Raw genomic sequence first — 22,070 nt, 5'->3', positions numbered from 1 at the left:
ATAAGCACCTGTAAGTAACCACGTACATGCCTAATCGACTGCCCCTTAAATAAAACAAGAAGAAAGAATCAGGCCCAGTGGGGCCTGGCATGTCCATGTTGGCCCAGGTGCTGATGTGAGAGCCTGTTTGCCATTGTTCCCATCATCTACCCCTCTCTGGGTGGTCATTGGGGAAGGGGGCTGGCCTATGGGGCCTTGAAGTCCAGCCTAGCTGTACCACTGGCCCTGGGAGCCTGAAATGAATTTGATTGACCACACTTAAGGCATCACACACAGAATGCTTAACATCAGCACCACGATCTGGGTTTCATGTTCACCAGGGAATTGGTGCATCAAGGCTCAGGTTAGCATCTGTTTTCAGTGCTGGGACTTAAATTTGTAAGACACAAAAAGCTGTCTCCCTAGTAAGCATGTTTAGGATTGCAGCCATAGTTATATTCTCTCCTTTCCTCGCAGTGACTTCTACAATACCTGTGCTTCTAGAAATCATATTAGAACCTGCCCTCAATGCATATTGGTTTATGATGCAGTTTTCTTCTGCTAGCAGAAATGTTCTCACGATCTCTGAACCCCAAGCTGTATAGTCAGTAGCTGTCCTGGTTGACTAAATTTGTTTTAACTGAAAAGCCACATAGCAAGCAAGCCACTTATTTCTTCAGCAGCAGCCTTTCATCCCTTTTGCAGTTTTAATTCATGAGGCCTTTAATCTACAGGCAACCTGCGCGTTGTCAGTAAATCTTGCTTCATTGTCTAAAAATACTGCTAAGAGGCCTTTCTTTATGACAAGAACTGGGCTACATGATATTAACAGTGAATTAATAAATCCATGGAGAGGTAGTCTTCATCTTGCAAAAACAACATCAAATGTTTCTCAACATTTTACTTTTGAGAAACACATTTCATATAAGAAGTAGTAAGACCTGAATACTAAATATTTATAATTCCCTCAGTTCTGTCCTACAGAGAGCAAGAGAGAATGCATCACCTGGTGTTTTGTGTGTGCATGTGTGTTTGTTTGTAACAAGATAGGCCTGAGAGATCCTGGTCCTCTGTGGGACTGTTGAGTCATCATAGCAGGCAAAAGCATGATGAGTCCCACAAGGAGTGCCATGTGGTATATAATACAAACAAAACATTACTCTTCCTTTCTTACAGGGATGGAGGATCCTGTGACCCTCCTGGCTGTTGTTGGACTGACTACATGGCCAGTGGACAGGGATGATGGTTGACTAATGTTGACTGAACAACATTTGGGGGACCAAAGGTTCCCCATCCCTGCCTTATCCCTTGCTAATATCTGCATGTGGGGCACACCTGCAACTATCAGTTGGAGGGGAAACAGCAACCCTATGTAGAGGGGACTGCAGTTGCAGTAGCTTTTCTCATACGTGCAAATACAGAACAGAGCATCTGATGAAATCTCCACTTTTCAGAGCTATGAAGAGTACAAGCATTTTGTTCTTTGTTGTACCTCGTCACTCTACCTATGATGAGCACTTATGCACAGGAGGGCAGGGCTTTTGCACCACGGACAGTGGCATTTTAGCCATTGCAAGTTGTCACACAGGACAGGAATAAGAAAAGTTGTGAATAAACTGCAGATTCCCTCTGCTATTTACATAATGATTAAAGGTACAATGTGCAATGTGGGCCTATTTTCCTTTGCAGCTGGCCACTCTAGAATCTTCAGGTAAATGGTAGGCAAAAAAAATCTACCTCACCCCCATTATATCCTGTGTTAAACAAATGCTGTGAAGTTATGAATACATGCTTTCCCACTATGATCACCAATTCTCAATGGAACAGTATGTAATGTAGACTGAATATAATGTTTAAAACCACATGGCTAGGCTTGTCAGCTTTTTCACTGGCCAGTTCCAGAGAAGGGGGACCTGTGGTCCTTCAGATGTTGCTGGACTACAACTCCCATCAGCCCTGTCCACATATATTGATTTCCATGCTGGGAAAAGCTGTATCTGCTACATTTCTGCATGCGACTGCTGTTAAAAATGCAGAAGCATGGCCTAATTTTAAAAGCAACCAACCAACCAACCAAGAAAAAAAGGATTGGTAACACTAATTGCAATCTTCTGCAGTATGTTCCTGTGGTCAAAATAAACATCTGTCTCTGAGAATTTCTAGTATCAACAGGCTGTGTAACCGATCTGCATTTTCATCTAAGGAGAGGTTCTCCTTTGTCTTTCCAATTAAAGCGACAATCAAAGCCAATAATGGACTAGGCTTCCAGTTCAGTTGCCTACATTGTAATAAGCCCCTCTCATTCCTATTTTACAGACAAAGACGCAAGTTCAGAGGCAGGTGACTTCTGCAGGCCTATGTAACAAATAACTCGTACTACTACAGAGTAGGCATTTCCAGCTCCTGAGCCGGTGCCCTTTCAGTTAAAGTGGAATATGGATGGCCTCCCTAAAGGCAGAAGTTAGTAAAAATATATAGTGCAGTGGTCTCTGTTGCATAAAGCAGAGTTGTCACCTTTTTAGTGCATGGCATGTAGGCAAATGCACAATATTGTCAAGAGCACTACTACATTTATAAGTAAATGCAAATGGAAAAACCCTATACAAAATTAAAATCTATTGTCAAGGTATAGAATCAACGTAATGCAACAGCAATAATGTTTTTAAATCAGCAGCGCTGATAACAATAATACTGCCAGTCCATCGATAGACAAATTCCATGATCTTCAGATCTGGAACTGCAAGAGTTGAAATTATTGGTGTTTGTCAATGGAAATATTTGTATAACTTACTGTACTATGGCTATATGAATTACTCACTTGATGAAAATTAAGATTCCCCCAATTTTATTATCATATATAATAGAATTATATTATTTTATTATTATTTATTAAATTGATTCATTGCTTTTTACAAGAATCTCAAAGTGATTTACAAAGATTTAAAGTACAAAAATACTATACATATAAATAGGAAACAATAAAAACATGCACAATACTAAGAGTGTTCATCCACTAACAACATAACAAAGAAATATTTTATTTATATGATCCTTCCCCAACATACTAAAAAATGAACACCAACACAGGCTAAAAACAACATCAATTTAAAAACAACATCAAATGCCAGGGAGAACAAAAATGTACTTGTCTGGTATCAAACAGCTGATAACGCTGGTGCCAGACAAGCCTCCTGAGAGCATGCCACAATATTTTTATACAACTGCTGTGGCATACTGTGTGTTGAACCACTTACAACACACCTTTGTCCCACTGAATTGCCAGCTCACTGTTTCTAAATCACTGCAGTAGACCTGTAAGTTTGCCAGAGAAAATAGTAAAAATGACGTAAAAAACTATGAGCCACTCATTAATTGTGTGTGCTTTCAGATAGACCTTATATAGTGTTTTCCCCACAATTTCTTACATTTTTTTAACAGGGCTTCCACACAACATTGTTATCCCCTTGAAACCATTGATTGATTGATTGATTGATTGATTGATTGGGTTTATTTATATGCCACCTTTCCACAGTGACCTGTGCCCAAAGTTGCTTACAACAAACACTCAAAATAAAAGCACTGGGGTATATCGTGCATTTTCTTCCTTTCATCCATTTTTTTCTGCTAACACAAAAAAATCTGACTTTTATGAAAGATCTGGCGGTACACACAAAAATTATACATTCCTTTGTACCTTTACCCTTCAGGTTTAGGGGTGTGTGATTTTGACATGGGTAGTGACATTTTTGAGGACTATCCTCTAACCCAGGGGTCACCAACCTTTTTGGACCTATGAGCACATTTGGAATTTTGAGTGCATTGGGCACCATCCCTTCTTATTGCTTCTCTTCCTTCCCTTCAGGGTCCCAACAGCCAGAAAGAGAGAAACCATCCTTACACATGCAAGCACATACTCCTTGCTTTTTCAAGATCTTCATGATTTTTACATAGGATGTCAACAAAACCACCAACCGTAGGCTCAGAGATTACCTATATCTTTTATGTTGGTTTTGAAGGCATCTCTTGTAAAGATTATGAGGATCCATAGTGGTCCATGCTTTGGATACACATCTTTGTGCCATGACAGTGCTGGAAAGCACCACATCTGTGATTTTTATGGTTCAGTCAATGGAGACAGGTATAATCTGATGGCTACACAGGAAGTGGATTGGACTGTGAAAGACCAACCCAAATTGTGTTTGCATTTTGAAAAATTTGTAGGGCAGTCCAATATCTCAGAGAGGAGGTCAGGTCTCCTGCTCCCCTGGTGCATTCACTGTAGCTGCCCAATTTCCCTGCTTTTTAAAGTTTGATAGAAATATCTATAGGTATGTTCTTAAACCGCAAGGGTTTTTGCCTGTTAGTTAATTTCTCTGCTTTTTAATCCGGGAGGTAAGAAATGGGATCCTGTGCAAGTTTGCTGAGAATGGATTGATCATTTGCATGCTTATTGAGTTCAGTGGGATTTACTCCCCTGTAATCATGCTTAGGATAGGTAAAACTGACCATGGGGAGGGAGGCCTGGAGTGGGCAGGGGAGGAGGAAAAAGGAACAGGGAAGGGGAGGAAGAAGGGAGAGGAGAGGGGGAGGAGGGGAAAGGCAGGTCTGACCATTTGCATGTTTATTGCGTCCAGTGGGATTTACTCCTGTGCAGTCATGGCTAGGATAGGTAAAACTGACCATGAAAGGAGGGGGAATGGGGGGATTGGAAGGGGAGGGGGTGAAGGAAGGATGAGGGAAGGGGCAAAAGGAAGGCGATGGGAGGGAGGATGAGGGGAGGGCAGGTTTGATCATTTGTATGCTTATTGAGATCAATGGGATTTACTCCCATGCAATCATGATTAGGATAAGTAAAACTGACCGTGGGGGAGAGGAGGAGGAGGGGAAGGGAGGGGTGAAGGGAGCGGGAGGGAAGGGGCAAGAGGGAGGTGATGGGAAGGAGGAGGAGGGGAGGCCAGGTTTGATCATTTGCATGCTTTTTGAGGTCAGTGGGATTTACTGCTGTGCAGTCATGCTTAGGATAGGTGAAACTGACCTGGGGGAGGGGGAAGAGGGAGGGAGGGGAGGAAGAGGGCAGGAATGGGAGGGGGAGGGGGAGGGGATGAGATTGGAAGGGTGGGCACTGGGCAGAGGGGAAGCCCGTTTCCTTAGCAAAATATTCTAACAGTATTATTCTTTTTCAGGGTTTCCCCCACCTTTTTATTCTACAGCAGGCACATGTAGCCTCCCACCCAAATTTAAACCAAAGCTGTCCCTGGCCACATCCACACCAGACCTTTATTTCACTTTAGGCAGTCATGGCTTCTCCCAAAGAATCCTGGGAATTGTAGTTAGTGAAGGGTGCTGAGAGTTGCTAGGAAAGGCCTTGTTCCCCTCACAGAGCTTCAATCAAAGTGGTTGACTATTAAATCACTCTGGCCACTGGAGCTCTGTCAGGTGAATAGGAATCTCCTCTCAGCACCCTTCACAAGCTATACTTCCCAGGATTCTGTGAGGGAAGCCATGACTGTCTAAAGTGCAATAAAGGTCTGGTGTGGGTGTGGCCCCCCGATTAGGCAAGCCTAGCAGCTGTGTGTATGGCTTTTTAGAATACTGACAGTTGGTTCTTACTGAGCATGCCCGACATCATTCAGTTCAATGCTAAATTTCTTAAATTAGTTAAAAATCAGCCAGGCATTTTTTAAACTTTTAAACTGCAGAAGAGAAGGTCAGAGTATGGGGCAAGGTTAGTAATAGGATTACAGATACTCCATAAACATGGCTGATTTTTAATTAATTTCAACAAATTATGAGAACTCTGACAGAAAAATGTCCAAAAGAGATCTGGTTTCTCTCTCTCTCTCTTTTTACACTTTGAACTCTCGATTCTCTCTGACTGTTTTGTGTATCGCCATGAAAATTTACATGGTTTTTAAGCAAGTGTTTCTGAGTTCAGGACTGTCAGGTTTGTAAGGTTTTGTTTTGAAATGAGCTTATGGGAACCATCAGAATGTCATGGGGGATATTTTCAATTTAACATTGCAGAATGTGAAAAATCCATGCTGACTATAGTATACAGCCACTCTCGTGGCTATATAATACCACCGGTATAAAAGTGCATTGGCAACTAGCTTGCATCCAGTCATCTGATTAGCCCCTGGAAATGTTTTTAACATTTAATACCAACATTCCTCCTTTTTATAATTTAATCGCTTTAAGAGGTCAAATGAACCACAAGTTACTAATCAAGAGTCTTTCTTAAATTTCAAGCTGAAGTCCAGCTATCCTTTATACTGTGAATCCTCATCAGTCATTATTCATGCAACTACTGAATTAATATATGTGCACTGAAGCTGTGCCAAAGGAGATAGTCCTGTTTATTTCTTGCAGGAACAAAGGAAAAGAAGCTACTCTCTAGTTGTAATTCAGCAACCATAAATTGCTGTATCTATAGATCTAACCATCAGTAAGAAGTTAGGGCAGAAAAATGCTTAAGACCCCAAAAGGCCCCTTTCTGTCTTATTTACATTGTGTCTATCTGGAGCATTCTCATTTCAGTAACTGGCTAGGCAGGTTCTGAAATTGCTTTGTATTCTGGAAATAGGATCTTGTCTGATGGTATCTAGGATTAGCATAATTGTTGAAATGGTTAGAAAACAGAGGCCACAGAAGGAAGGATAGATGTTAAAAAACAGGGTTGCCAACCTTTTATCTGTAGAGCTCCTGTGCCTTTTAACAATTTTCCAACATTCATCTGTTTTTATTCTCTATGGGATTAAATGCAATCTTTACATTACTTTATATTACGCTTTAAACGGGGGTGGGGAAGCCAATTTCCCAGATACTGTGCTGAAATTGTTCTCTCCCCATGTCCTTATTCCAATGCTCCACAAATGTATGTTATTCTTATTTAATGTAAGCAACACCTTATGTGTCCTTAAAATACTCCTCCTTAACCTGGATTTCAGAGACTTTGTTGTTAGAATGGCGTTGGCTTGCAGAGTTGAGTTTGCCACAACTTCTCCCTTACAATATGCTTTCATTGAAAATATTTGAAAGAGGGGTATCCCCTTCCTCCAATAATTTAATGTTATGCCCTGATAATTGGTAAATTCTTCTCCATCCACATCACTACATTTAAGTTAAGCCAGTTACTCATCTACATTACCAGATACTGTTATCTAGTTTAAAAAAAACACCTGACTGGAATAGATTCAACAGGAGAATTGTTCCTTGTTGAGAAAAAACTAAGTGACAAATGAATTTCTACAGCACTGGAGCCCTGCCAGGAAAAAAGGTGGGAACCATACTTAAATATTAAAGATGTCAAAATTAGATTTTAATCATTGAGACTTTGGGTCATTTTTCAAATGATGCAAGTTGTGCTAAGAACTTTAAATGACAAAGAAAAGAGCTGAGCAGCAAAAGACTATTTTAATTTATTTTATTTGAACAATTTATATACCATTAACACTGTAACTTCTAGTAGTTTTTACCAATAGTTAAGAAAGGAATCTATGGCAGATAAATTCTAAATTGTGCCCATGTCATTCTCATCTATAGCCGAGTTCTGTAATTGTTGCCTATTCCATTGGCAAAACATATACTTTTTGTTGAAGGGCAAGCTACTGTTGAACCACTTTCAGTTAGCGCAATGTACTAAAGGGACATTCTAAATTTTGCCTGAAGCAATGATTGTCATATTTGCATATGAGAATTTCTATTGCATCATCAGTAAGCTGTTTTGGAATTGCAACCTTGTGAAAGTGAAGCCAGAAACCAGACTTGAAGAACTTGTGGCCCACAATGAATGTATGGCAGCCTACTAGGAGTTCTAGAAACCCCCATGCTTTGCTGCCTGTTTAGGTCTCCTGTTTAGAAGAAGCAAGGGGGGGGCTGCATCCAGTTTGGTAGGCCACAGGTTTTGCAGGCCTGCCATATAAACAATCATAAGAACATAAGAGAAGCACTGCTGGATCATGGAAATGGAAATGGACTGCCTTCAATTCGATTCCGACTTATGGCGACCCTATGAATAGGGTTTTCATGGTAAGCAGATACAGAGGTGGTTTACCATTGCCTTCTGCTGAGGCTGAGGCAGTGATTGGCCCAATGTCACCCAGTGAGCTTAATGGCTGTGTGGGGATTTGAACCCTGGTCTCCCAGGTCGTAGTCCAACACCTAGTCCAACACCTTAACCCAGCCTTTCCCAACCAGTGTGCCTCCATATATTGTTGGACCACAATTCCCATCTTTCCTGACCATTGGCAATGCTGGCTGAGGCTGATGGGAGTTGTGGTCCAACAACATCTGGAGGCACACTGGTTGGGAAAGGCTGCCTTAACCACTACACCACACTGGCACTCTTCCGGATCACAATAAGGTCCAATTTAGTGAAAAGCGGTACAAAGGTTAAAATGCCAGACTGGGGAAGACCCAGGTTCAAATCCCAACTCAGGTTACTTGTTCACTCTTTCAACCAGTTATCTGTCATAGGATTGTTGGGAGATGGGACCATGCATGTTTCCCCAAGCTTCTTGGGAAAAGAGCTTTATTAAAATGGAACAAATAAAACATAACATTATTTGCCCAACAATACCCAACACACAGATTACCCTGAGAAGCAAAGAGACTGCATACTGCAGTAGTAATTGTGTATGACACATCCAAATTGTATGAAAATAAATGGCCTTGTACCCTGTGATGCTGCTGCATCTATAAACACTGTAAATAGCTTTAGCTTTTTATTTATTCCAAACCTTTCTGGACTGCTTTTCTATCGACAATATCAAAAGCAGCTTGCAATAACAACTCATATAATAAGCAGACAGATTGCTGCACAAAAATGAATGAAATAATGCTATGTTATCACTATTACAAACTCTATTATTGCAGAAATATTATCCACAAAAGCAAACTTTGGCTTGATTCATATATTTGCAAGGGATAATCTGCTTACTATTGTTTTCCAAGAAGCATTTGGTAATTAATCACACCCCTACTCTTGTGTATTTTGAAGAGTAGAGCTAATGAAAAAATCCTTACACTTAAGTGATCTATTCAAATCCACCACAAGCAAGGCCTGTTGTGTTGGAGAGTGAGGTTAGAAGTACCTTGCATACCCCAGCCCTTCTTAAGCAGATTAGTGAAAGCAGTTCCTTTGGACTTTTTCTAGGCCTTCCCAAAAACCAATTTCCAGAGAAGACATTATGTGAGAATTGCCCATCACTATTCTTCCCATATGGCTGAGTGAGACAATGCCATCCTACATGGCAAAAAAAGGAACACATCAGTGTCTTGGCCTCATTTCTCAAGCCTTCCTGGCTAGGTTAGTAAAATCACAGTTGAAATTTTAAAGCAATGGTGGGAAACCTTTTTCAGCCCAAGCATTCCCTTCTGAACAATCTATTAGGGGCCGCATGCCAACGGTGGGTGTGGCCAAAAAGAGGGAGGAAATGTTTAGTGGCCATGTTTGTTGAAGTGTTTTTTCTTTGGAGTACTCCAGTTAAATTCAAAACAGGATTATTCTGAGTAGTAAAATGAAACACACATGCCTCCAAGCAGGAACATTTAACCTAACTAACTGGTTCTACATTTCTTAAGCAGGTTAAAATTCTTAATGACTTCAGTGCCTTTTTGTGTGAAGTGCAAATGGACTGTTAATCATTATGAAGGAAATCTTAACAACTCTAGTTTAAATAATTACTGGTTGATATGATGTGAATCAAGTAGGCATTTGTTGAAGTGACAAATGCTTATTCCATCCACTCACCCACACATTTCTCTCCAAAGTTTCTGCCCAGTAACTACCATCCACCAAGAGTAGCAGAGGCTGCAACCTCATAGACACTTACCTGGGAGTAAGCCTCATTAAACTCAGTGGGAGTTACTTCTTGAGTATACATTAACAGGGTTGCAGTGTGAGTCATTCATTGATGTCATAATCCAGAGTTTGTGGCAACCGAATTGGTTCCATAATGATAAACTAGGACATCCAGTAACAACTTAAATCAGAAAGAATGCATAAAGATATTTTCTGCTTTTGAAAACAAAAAGCATGCATTCTGAGGGCATATCGACTGCAAGTTTATATCAGTTTTAGGCATCTCTAAGGGCCAAACTACATGGGACATAAGAGATCTGTGATTGATCTCCTGACTTAAAAAAAAAAAAACAATTTGAAAGGATGGGAATGAATTGGAGGAGGACAGAGGGACTGAGATGGAAATGTTTCAACCATTACCTTGGTTGAAATTGCTCCTCTAAAGCTGCTATTAATCCCACCCCATACACAGCTGCTTTTGGAGCAGTAGATCTTTGAAGCAGGGCTAGCAAGGTCTGAATACTCTCATTAAACTACAATTCCACGTGGAACCTTTGGAGGAAGCAAAGAAGGGCTAATAATCACAGCTTATGGGGGTCAGTTTTGTTGTAGAAAGCTGCATGAGAGGAAAGGATTAAACACCCTTCACCCACATCACAGCTTTTCACATCAACTCCCCCCTCAAAAAAGCTGATATTAGTAGGCCTGTCTTTGCTTCCTCTGATGGATTCACATGGAACTGTAGTTTGGTGAGGGTCACTAGCCCTGCTTCAAAGAACTATTGTTCCCAGGGTTCATTTAGGAGAGAAAATATCCCCCAAACAGCTTTTAAGCCTGTGGTGTAGATATGCCTTTACAGAAAGGTACGCATTTCAATTTCAGAAAAGCCTGTAAATTAATGTTTTCCCTTTGACGCTCTGGGCCTTTGCCCCATTCATGATGAAGAACCATCTCATATTATTTTCCAATGCAGTTCACGTGCTTGTTTATTTTATTGTTAGTCATCAGTGTCCATATGAATATTTCCCTCCAAGCTAAGTAAGGGGCAATGATCTCATGAAAGCCTCTGCTGGTTGGAGGAAGAGGAAGCTGCGTTAAGTACCTGCCTGGCACCTTTCCCAGCTCTACTAACAGCTCTGGTCTGGGGCAAGGGTTAGAAGCAGGGATGCCAAGTCCAGGGTCCCTAAACAGACATTCAAAGCACATCCAATGCATATTTAAAGCACATGACTTATCCCAAAGAATCATGGGAACTGTAGTTAAGGGAGCTGGGAAGTTGTAGCTCTGTGAGGGGAAAACCACAGTTCCCAGAATTCTTTGGGGGAAGTCATGTGCTTTAAATGTGCATTGGACGTGCTTTAATTGTATGGTGTAGATCTGTCCAGAGACTAAAACTGAGTCTGTCGACTGTCCTAATTTAAAATAAAGTCATCTCACTTCCTCTTCTCTCCCTTTGAATACTGCAGCACAACCTTGTTGTGAGGACCAAAGATGAGTCCTATTACCTATTTTCCGGAGAGTGTCCCATTGAACTCATTGGGGTTTACTATGCAGGGTTGAATTGTTAGGCTGCAGTCCTAAGCACACTAAACTCAATGGTACTTAAACATACATACGATCTGGTGGCATAAAGTATACCTTTGGAAATGAAAAGTGAAAATAAATATTTTTTCCTAAGTTCCTATGGGGGAATTAACAACTGTATCCTCGGTCCCAGATGATCTATGGGCTTTATATGAGCACCATCATTAGCCGGTTGATGTTCTGTGAGCATGATCTGCAGCTGTGTATTATTATCACAACTATTATTTAACATAATCAGTATTGCAAAGCCACCATCTCCAGGAAAATAAAGTCCATTTTCTGCTTCTTGTAACACAACCCAGCATCCTAAGCAAGGAACCAGCAACCACCCTTCCTTGGCAGCTAGGACACTCCCAACGTTTATTTAGTAAGGGTGGCTTTCTCTCCCTCCTTATACAAATAGAGAGAACTCTGCCCTTCCACGGGGACAAATTCCAGAAGAGCAATCTTGCTAGTCTGTAGCAGCAATAAGTCAGAGTCTGGTGGCATCTTTAAGGGCCAACTGGTATATGGTGCTGTGAACTTTTGCAGTGGACTGAGAATATGGTATCTGTGTGCCCATGAGTTGAGGATACAGTGGAAGGGAAAAACAAGTTAATGAGGTGATATATCATCCAACATACCACACACACACTAACTTCAATCATTTTATGAAATATACCATGAAACCAGCTGTTCTTAAAAGTGCCTTTACATCCCTTCCATAGCATCACCAAACTATCTAAGGACACTTCCCAAATACTTGCTTATTGAGCATTAATTCTGATATGTTTGCACAAAGTTTGTGGGGAGATTATATGACATTTGAGTATTTATTGAGCATTCATTCTGATTGGTTTGCAGAGAGGTTAGATAGAGTTGTATCAAGCAATTGTTATCCCACACTTTCAAAGGAATTTGCCTGTCACTTTCCTTACTGCAAAAAGTCTGGGGTCTGTGGGGAGGTAAAGCAGGTTTGTTACGCAAGAGCTCTACATCAGCTTGAACGGGCAACCTGAATTTGCCGGTGTGCGACTGAATCCCACTCAACCTAAAAAGGAATAGTGCATTATTTTAGTTGCGCTTAAAAATAAAAAATAAAATTGTGTTATCCATAGAAGAAATTATCAGATGTAAGAATCAACATGGGTCTGTCTTGCAGGACTGGCATGAGATAAAGATGGTAAAGCATTTTATATTAGCATAGCAGGAGGAGTAGAAAAAGGGAGGAGAAGGAATACCCTAATGTTTACCGATATCAGATCCCCCAGAAAGGCTCACAAATGTAGGAATAAAAATTATTGCACAGAAGTGTGTTTTTGTCCCTGGCCTCTTCTGTTCTGCAGGGAAAGGATTAATTTCTGCAAAGAGAGGTGCTTGGGGACCCAAGCATCCCTTCATGCCATCTGCTTTCATAATTCCAGACACAAGAAAATTGTGGTTACATAATGGTCTGGATGACGACCAATATACTGAAGCTGAATACAGTCAAGACTAGCGATGCTTCGGATGGTTGGTTTGTCTGCTCAAGGGAGTGGCAGTCAAGAGACTTAGCATGAAGCTTCAACCTATGTATCTACTTTTTCCTTATTTAATTGCAGGCACAGGGTGTGTGAACGTGGGGCTTACCTCTTCCTTCACCAATGCGATCACACCCTGCCCCCCATGTGCAGGTTGGAGCCTTCAAGAAAAAATCCCTATTAGCTCTAGTGGGGTTTCCAACCCCAATCCTGAAAGCTTCTAGCCATGCAAGGTGTGAAAGAAAAAGTTAAGCCTCCTCTTCCCATTAAGTCCCTCCCCCTCAATTCAGTTTTTTTAATGTGTATGTAGCTGCATGCTGCCTATCTAACCAAATGTGTATTTTGGCCCTCAGGCTGATGCACTCCTTCCTGGACAGAGATAGCCTGGCATTTGTTATCCATGCTCTGGTCAATTCCATATTAGACTACTGTGACACATTATCATGGAGCTGCCTTTGAAGATGGTTCCGAATCTGCATTTAATATGGCTGCTAGATTACTAATGATTACTATCATTTTACCCTATGTCCTATTCCAACATTACCCAGTCCTTTTCTGGGCCCAATCCAAAGCCTATTTGAAAAAAAACTTTAAATTCTTGCAGAGCTTAAGACCAGGTTAGGGTACTCAAAGAAACATAAAGATCTTAAGGAGAGGGTCTCTTGTGGATGCCCTTGCCATCTGATGTGAGGGGTTGCTACCCTATTACAGCGTGCAGAGACTCACTTGATGCCTTATGCTTTATTGACTTTTTGGAACCATGAAAAAGCCCTCTCTCTTGCATGCTTTTTAGATGCAATTTTAATGTTGTTGACTGTTCTATGGGGCTTTTGTATTTTTATGGTCTTTTATTTATTTATTTAAAATATTTATATCCCACCCTTCTACCCTATAATAGGGCACTCAGGGTGGCTTACAAAACACGTACATAATAAAATTGTAAACAGTAAAATCACAAAAACATTACAATAAATTTAAAATACATAAAATACAATTAAAATACATAAAATGCAACACACACACACATATACTAAAGGGACTACTGTACAAAGGTAAAATTTAATGCAGAAGGCATAAAATCAGTGTCAGGCTCTACCTTCAATCCCTCCCAAAGGCTCTCCAGAACAAGATCGTTAGTTTAATCTTTATTTTATTTATTAATTTCATTTGGGAAAGACTTCTCATAAAACATCCCAAAGCAATTAACGGTGAAAAAATGATTACAATATTGTATTTTGTTTGCATTTGTTTTATTTTATTGTGTGGTATAGTGGTTAAGGTGGACTACAACCTGGGAGACCAGGGTTCAAATCCCAACACAGCCATGAAGCTCACTGGGTGACCTTGGGCCAGTCACTGCCTCTCAGCCTCAGAGGAAGGCAATGGTAAACCCCCTCTGAATACCGCTTACCATGGAAACCCTATTTATAGGGTTGCCATAAGTCGGAATCGACTTGAAAGCAGTCCACTTCCATTTTATATATCGCCCTGAGAATATGATTGAAGGATGATATAAAAATACCTATAATAAATCATGGCGGTGAGGGGAGAGAGGTACTCTGCACATGGTCTTGGGCACCCTCGATTCCTTCGAATATGCCTATGCGCTGAGCCTTTGCCACTATAAACAGGCTGCGGCTGTGTCAGCGCGCCTGTGTCTGACAATGAAGAATTAGTTCCTCCTGTGAACGGAGAGCGGGAGGAATACAAGGGAAGCAGCAAAAGCCACCGCCGCCGCCGGCACCGCCTGAATGCGCGGCGTGGGAGGGGAAGAGGCGCGGCGCTGGGAAATCCAGGAAATCCAGAAGTGACTTGGCCCCAGGGTCCCCCCAGAAGGTGGTGCTCTGCGGGAGGGAGAGTGGTCTCCTTCCAGGCTGTAGACCAGGGAGGCGGGCCCTGCCGGGTGCGTGTGAGTCGGTGGCGGCCAGACGCGGTGGGACAACAGGAGATGGTGCGCGACGCTTGTCCGCCGCCCAGCAGCACTCGGAGCGCGGCCGGCAGGGCCACCATCGGCAGTCGCTGCGCCCGCCGCCTTGGAAAAAAAGCAGCTGCTAGTGTCATCTCCCCACGCTAGCGGAGCACCCCTCGCAGAATCGAGGTGAGTCTTTCCTCCAGCCGCCGCTCTTCGTTCTTGCGAAGTGAAAGCGAAGAGAAGCCCAGGCTCTCCCTCCCACCTTGCCGAGAACAAAAGGCTCAGGGAATGACATGGGTGGAGCTGCTTTGCAGCTCTTACCCGGGCTAATTATTATTATTATTGGCAAATTAATATAAAATATGTCGGAACGTCAGAGCCCTGGCGTCTGCAATAACAGGTATTGGCGTGTATGTGGATGGGTGAGAGAGATAATTTAGGCGCCCGTCTTTGGAAGGATGAGGCGTCTCTTAAAATAAGGGGCGCCGGGGAAACTCTGGGATGGGCTCCTCCCGTGTGTTTAGAAGGAGGCCGGGGTGTCTGACATGATTAGGGTCCTTAAATTCAAAATAATTCAACGTGGATTAGAATCCTCAATTCATCTCCTGGGAATTCATTAAAGGGACGGCAGACTCAGTGATTAAAACACATGCACAAACTCGGTCAAGTGATCTTCATAGTTCGAACTTACCCACGCCTGCTCGGAAGTAAACCCCATGGAGTACTATGGGACTTACATCCAGGTAAGCGCGTATAGGCTTGCAGCCCTTGAGTAGCATTCTCTAGAATCGCTGAAGCTCTACTTAGCTGAAGCCTGGCTTGTTGCTGTCATTCCATTTATCATGCTTTGCCCCTCCTTTCTGCTTAAGCTCAATTCAAAGTGCTTAAATATATATAGGGAGTTTGGGCTTTTTTAAAAAACAAACAATTATTTAACATGGTGAGCATCAGAGAAGCAGTGGCATCTTTTTTCCTTCCTCTTAATGTTTGAGGGACAGTGGAATGTCAATAAACCCGTCTCGTTGTGTTTGTTTGTTTTTTGTGATGTCCAAGGAGCCGGTATTAACCGGGCGGGGACTTCCGCAAATGTAATTGCCAGTGGAAAGAGAAAACGTTGCAAAAGCAAAAACTACTGGGCGGTTGTTAGCATGGCAAGAGAACTAGCTAGCTGGATTCAGCCAATCGCGTGCATGCTCTCCCCTTTTCATCCACTTGTACGCGATGTAAGGAAACGCCGTTGGTTTTTCTCATCGTTGTTATCCCCACGACCATCGTTTATTGTTTGTAAAAGTAGCTAAAATATAGGAGGTGCTGTGCAGACATAAAAACGCACGGGTCTTTGCTTGCCGGCTCATTATCATGGATGCCCATTTTGGTTTAAGCTTCATAATAACTATTGTAACATTTCTATTGTCACAGCAGACAGATAGGTCCGCCCTAATGGGTTAACATCCTAAATGGCTTCCCCTCCTCCCGTTTGACAATGATAAATCAATAGATTAGAATCGTTTGTTCTGTATTAGAAACCAGCATGTGAAGCTGAAATCTCTTGTAATGATTAAAAAAGGTTTAATCACCTATAGAGTATGATCAGAATAGAATAAACTCTTCTGGGAAAACTGACAAAACTGGCCATGTTCGGTCATATTTGCATGAGTTGCGCTTCCATCTTCATTTAACGGCATTTCACTGTAGGTTTTTGCAGGATTAATTTATTTAAGAGGAGCGAAGCTGCAGATTGATAATCTCTTTGTAAATATCATTGGAATTACGCAGTTTGGGAAGGGGACCCAGACAGACACCACTGGTCTTGAAAACAGCTTCAGCCCCCCCCCCTTTTTAGGAACATAGGAAGCTGCTTTATGTCATCACTATTTATTTATTACTTAAATTCTCACCTGTCATCACTTTTGTGATCCCATGAAAATGCTACCATAGGGGGGTATAAATTGGGAAGACATTCTGGTTTTGCAGAGGAGGAAGCCTATCTTTCAACCAGTTTTTTTGTTTTGTTTCCGTATTCTTGACTTATGTATCTTCTTATATTTGTTTAAGTTAAACTTCCATCTGCGGGGTCCTAGAAGGCCCAGCTGCTATCTCCTTTTTGTAGTATGGTGATTCCGGCTACATTAACATTTGTTGTCTTTTGAGGATTTTTAAAAAAATCGTATCTACCGCTGCACTTAGAATACTTTCTATAGCTGTTTTACAAAAAAAAAGTTGTCCTAGAACTGGAAGGAGAGAAAGGTAGAGAAACAAACAATTAAAAATACTGAGATTAGAGACCTTTTGTACCCCAGAAAAGTCAAAAACATTTGGGCTTTTTTTTTTTAGTTTAGGGAAAAGGTGACGGAGAGGGTATGATTTTTTTAAAGAATATGACTACCATTAAGAGAGGAAAATGTTCTCCTTTTCTCAAAATACTAAAGCTTGGGGTTGCTCTTAGGCTCATTCCCTGTGATTTAACACAGGGATGGGAAATCTAGCTCGCCAATGATGGTGGACTCCCAATTTCTATCACCCCTGACCATTGGCCATCCTTGGTGGGGGTCCAGCAATACTTGGAGGGTGGCCCACAGGTTCCTCATCCCTGATTTATCATTGTGCATGAGCAGTAGCAACTCGGGGTCAGAAGTTCTCCCCTCTCCTTTCTTTAGCGCAGCTACAAGAAGATGATTGGAGGCATCCATTTCGACTTTTAAACCAACTAAAGTTCCTCATAACATTCAAAGAGAGGGAGGTCTGGCTTCTCCAAATAAGCCATGGTCAAACAGTGGCTTATGATCCTGGCTTTTAATGAAGCACAGCTTAAACTAGCCAGAATCGCCCCAATTCAGACATAACAAGAAAAATCTGGTTAGTTTGGAAGCAGAAGTGAAAGCTTGCAACCTCCTCTTTGCAGCCAGGCTGGAAGAGAAGAGGAGAGGAAGGAGTGTGTGATCCTAAGGCTCCATGTTAGTATTAGTGCATGGAGCTTTACGCTATAGCCAGTGTTATGTTCTAAAAGGGCCACTGAAGCTGACTTGGCAGTAAGCTCTAGGACTGTCAAAAAGGAGTTTTCCTTGAAATTTGCTTATAGAATTCACTACTGCAAGATACCGTGAAGCAGCCTTTCCCAACCAGTGTGCCTCCAGAGGTTGTTGGACCACAACTCCCATCTTCCTGACCATTGGCAATGCTGGCTGAGGCTAATGGGAGTTGTGGTCCAACAACCTCTGGAGGCACACTGGTTGGGAAAGGCTGTGAGTAGATTATTAGGATTAAATACAATAATAGAATGCAAGAACTAACAATCAAGAAAGATAGCTAAATGGAGCCTCCACTTAAAGAGGAAGCATGCTGTCAAATACCAGAGGGATGCTGGAGAATAAGCCATTGGCTTCTTTCCATGCTTGTGAGCTCCCAGAAGCTGGTTTGCCATTTTTGGGAACTGAATGCTGGTATAGATAGAACCTGTCAACAAGGCAACAATTTTCTTCCTGTGTTATCTGTATGCTTCTTTTATGTCTTAGATGTTGAGTATTCTCCTAATTTTATCTCTGCTTCCCCTGCTCAAGGCTTCAGAACTGCTCTTCAGATGTTTTTGTTTCTGATTTATCTCTTTTGGAGTCTCTTCATAATATGAGCCTTTCACTGGGATTGTGTCATATGTTGTTGTTTGGAACGTGGTAGAACAGTTTCCTCAACCTTTCCTTCAACCCATGGCATTTGTGCATACATCATCATTCCATCTGGTTACGCTCAGCTAGAGGCTCCACCAGTGACTGTGTTGTAATGTGTAGGTATGTTCTAATGAGGAGGGAGCATTTCTTATCTTGATTTAGCTTGAGGCACCTTCTTAGAATGAAAATTGATGGTTAAGGAAAATAACCCAGGCCCATCTGAGAGTCCCTTCTCACTTTAATTTTGCATCAGTACTGTGATATGCAATCTGAAGTCTGTGGAGATTGTTTCTGCAGTTTGCCATCCTATCTAGCAGCAATATAGAGAAATCTATCTCAGTATTACATATGCCCCATTTGTCACCAGGGATAGTCCCTATATTCCAGTACCTGTTTCTGATAAAACATTATTTTATCCCATTTATATGCCTTTGCTTTATCTTTTGGATAAAACAGAGAGCTTTTTTTGAGAGAGATTTGGGGAATGCCTTTTTGAAAACTAGTTAGTAGAGCTGCAGCCTTTAATCTGTTTAGGTTGCAGTCCTATAGCCAGTTACCTGAGAGTAGGCATACATAGGTTTGCATTGTTTGTTGGTGAGATTAATCTATTAACTTTCTTGAACAGGCAAAAAAATTGGACAAGTGGCTTTTGGAACATTTTTTTACCTCAAGTCAAATTCCAGTATAACTCAGGGTAATGAAACATCCCAGAACCAATCCATATGGGTAACATCAGAAGAAAGGCACCTACCTCTGCTCCCCTGGATCAGTTTTTGTTTGAAACTTCCCATGAAACTTTTTTTTACACCAATACTTCCCGTTGTTTGGGACAAAAAATAAAAGGCAAAAATCAATTGATTTCTTGAGGGGTTTTTCTCCTCTCAGGCACTTTTGTTTTCAGAAGAAAAACATTTTACAGGCACTTCATTACGCTTCCTGCATCAGTTTTTGTTGAAAATGTTTTACTGCAAATCAGCTCAGACAGAAAAGTAGCCCAACAGTAAAAATCAGTAGATTTGGAGGAAGATTTTATGACCCACATGCTTTTTGTTTGCAGAAAGAAAACTATATAAATCGGAACTGGAGAACCTGTAGCCCTCCAGTTGTTCTTGGACTACAGTTCCTATCAGTGCCAGCCTGCCTAGCTACCGGGGAGTTGTGGTCCTACAACATCTGTCGGACCACAGGTTGCCCACTGCTGCTTTAGATATATAGTATTGAAGTCTAAGGGTGAATAAATTAGGCTATGCTACAGAATACAAACATGACTGCTGCTAGAATGGTGGCTGTATTCATAGCATGTCTCTGGGACCACACAACATAAGTAGTGTGTGAACCTTCACGATCTCATGCCTTTTGAGTTCATCCCCTTTCAGAATGGGATATGCAAATTTGACATCTTTCATTGGTTGGATGCCCTTGCATGAGACCTCCATTGCACCTTCCATCTGTCCTCAAAAAGTGGTAGCAGAGAATTTTATTTCATGTTTAATTCAGGTCCTTTTTCATATTACCATTTCCAGCTCATTTTTTTAAAAAAGTGGTGAAATGGCCATATGACTGTTTCAAAATATATCCACGTTGCAAGTATACCACTAAACCCCATCTGAGCTAAAGGCTGCCCAGGAGGCTATCTGCAAGTGATGCACATGATTACTAATCATGACATAGCTTTAAAAAATTAAAGACCAGGGCTGGGAATTCTCTGAAATGCAGCATGAGGAAAGGCTTAAGTCTTTCCTCCAATATTGGCATACGTCTTTCCCCACCAATCTATCCCTCACCCCACTCCTGGACTGCACGTGCAATGGAAATATTTCCTATGTTAACTTTTTTTCCTAATATAAATTACCTTTCCAGGGTGGAAGGGAGGGTTCTCAATGCGCACCTATGAAAGGAAGGCTTAAACTCTCCTTCACTGCATTCCCGAAGGCAATCAGGGGTGAGTGGGTGCTCCTTTTTGAAAGCCACTATGTGATTGCTAATTGCCACATCGGTCGCATTACATATAGGTAAAGGTCACGTGGACAGGTATCCATAAGCCTGCCAACAACCTGATAGCACAACCACAAGCCTCCTGTTCCCTCTGACCAGGGGCAAAGGGGTGAGATGGTGTGCTGTGAGGTAATAATAGAGGAAGGGTTACATAGATGTCACAGTACTGGCAGACTTGGCAAATCACTAAATTTCAGACACAGGTATTTTGAAGGAGTCAAAGCTAAGGTAGGCTTTCATGAGGCACTTAAAATGTGGATTAGTATATGTTGCTAGAGAGGTCTGCGTTGTTGTGCTAATTAATAGCAGGGCTTTTATAATGCAAACCGTTTGTAATGGCAATTCAGATTGGAAATTAATTTTCTCAAAGGCTAAAAGCAGCAGCCTATGAACCCGTCTTTTAAAACTATTTGTGAGGTATTAAGTGCAGAGTGAAGGTTGGGTTCTTAAGAATGATAACTTGTGCTGACATAATCACACTGACTTCAGTGAAGCTACGCTACCATTGTAACAAGTCAGCATATAATTATTTCCATTGAATAAAGGCTGCAGTCTGAAGCACACATGTTAGGAAACAAGCCCCATTGAACTCAGAGGGACTTTCATCTGAGTCAACAAGGTTGGGATTGTGCCTCAAGTTCCCTGAGGCATCCTCTAAAATTGGCCCGCCTAATCGTGTGAATAATAGGACATAATTCTACTGTTGTTGTGGCAATGGTGCTGGTCCCATTATAAATCGTGCATGCTGCCCTTTCTATAAATCAGTCTTTTTAAGAAGATAGTTGTGCTGGATTGACAGTAGTAATGCACACTGATTTCAGTTGGTTTGTGCAGTTGTTTCTACGCTGTTTACTATTACAGAAGAAGCTGCTAATGGGCTTAAAGCCAGATGTGCTGGCACAACAATATTCTGTGTGAGCTGCACTCTGTGTAGCTGCTGTGCACATGGCTTCCTTAGTTTCTGTGATGGCAGCAGCTCCAAAAAGCACATGGGACAGAATATCATGTCGGCGGCGTGTATGACCTGGGTAGTTCTTGTGTGCTAGTGGTTGCCTCCAATATATCTGTCCTAAATATTCTTGTATTGCTCTATGTGAATAGTGGTAACCTCAGTGTGCAAGGGGGGTGGTGAACTGAGTTGTGAGAGGTGCTTCTTTTATCTGCAATATTAATTTGGAGCGGGTGTCTCACATTCCACAAATCAATTCATGTGGGTGGCCTTGATAAGGGAAGCAGATTTGCAGTAGGGTATACTAAGGGAGGTGAATTATGAGAGAGCTGGCAAGAAACAGTTTTATAGGTGAACAAGAAACCAAAGAGGCCGGAATGAGCAAGAATATTGGGAAGTGTTCTTACTATCTTGTTGTTTAGAACTGTTACTATATACTATTACATGCGAACTGGGAGTTCCTTTGAAAGTTTAAAGACAAATGACAACTCCTTCACTAGGGGCACTTCCAGATTCATCTGCTTCACAGCGGGAGCTTCTATCATAGCGCTTGCCTTCTAGTATCCTCCCTCTTGGAGCTTATCTGTATATATCTTTAAGTGTGAAAGACACCTGACTTTAATAAAAAGTTTTGGGAATCGGTACAAGCAAAGGGTAAATCATATTGTCAACTAAATCTGCTGACTCT

The 22,070-nt window shown here is 41.6% G+C and overlaps 1 protein-coding gene across 2 annotated transcripts in view; it reads left to right on the top strand.

The window, feature by feature from the left end:
• Positions 1-14,478: 14,478 nt before the first annotated feature.
• The window catches only part of MFSD6 (major facilitator superfamily domain containing 6), a 54,653-nt gene continuing 47,061 nt past the window's right edge, over positions 14,479-22,070 (top strand). Inside the window, exon 1 of one of the 2 annotated variants that reach the window (XM_061608206.1) lies at positions 14,479-14,962. The gene's annotated coding sequence lies outside the window, so the exon portion shown is untranslated. The remainder of the gene's footprint in view (positions 14,963-22,070) is intronic. The other variant, XM_061608207.1, reaches the window with a different exon arrangement.

The sequence above is a fragment of the Rhineura floridana genome, chromosome 2 (genome assembly GCF_030035675.1).
Source record: "Rhineura floridana isolate rRhiFlo1 chromosome 2, rRhiFlo1.hap2, whole genome shotgun sequence".
NCBI classification, from domain to species: domain Eukaryota; kingdom Metazoa; phylum Chordata; class Lepidosauria; order Squamata; family Rhineuridae; genus Rhineura; species Rhineura floridana.
Note: the sequence above shows the minus strand (reverse complement) of the source record. Positions and strands in the feature narration are given on the sequence as shown.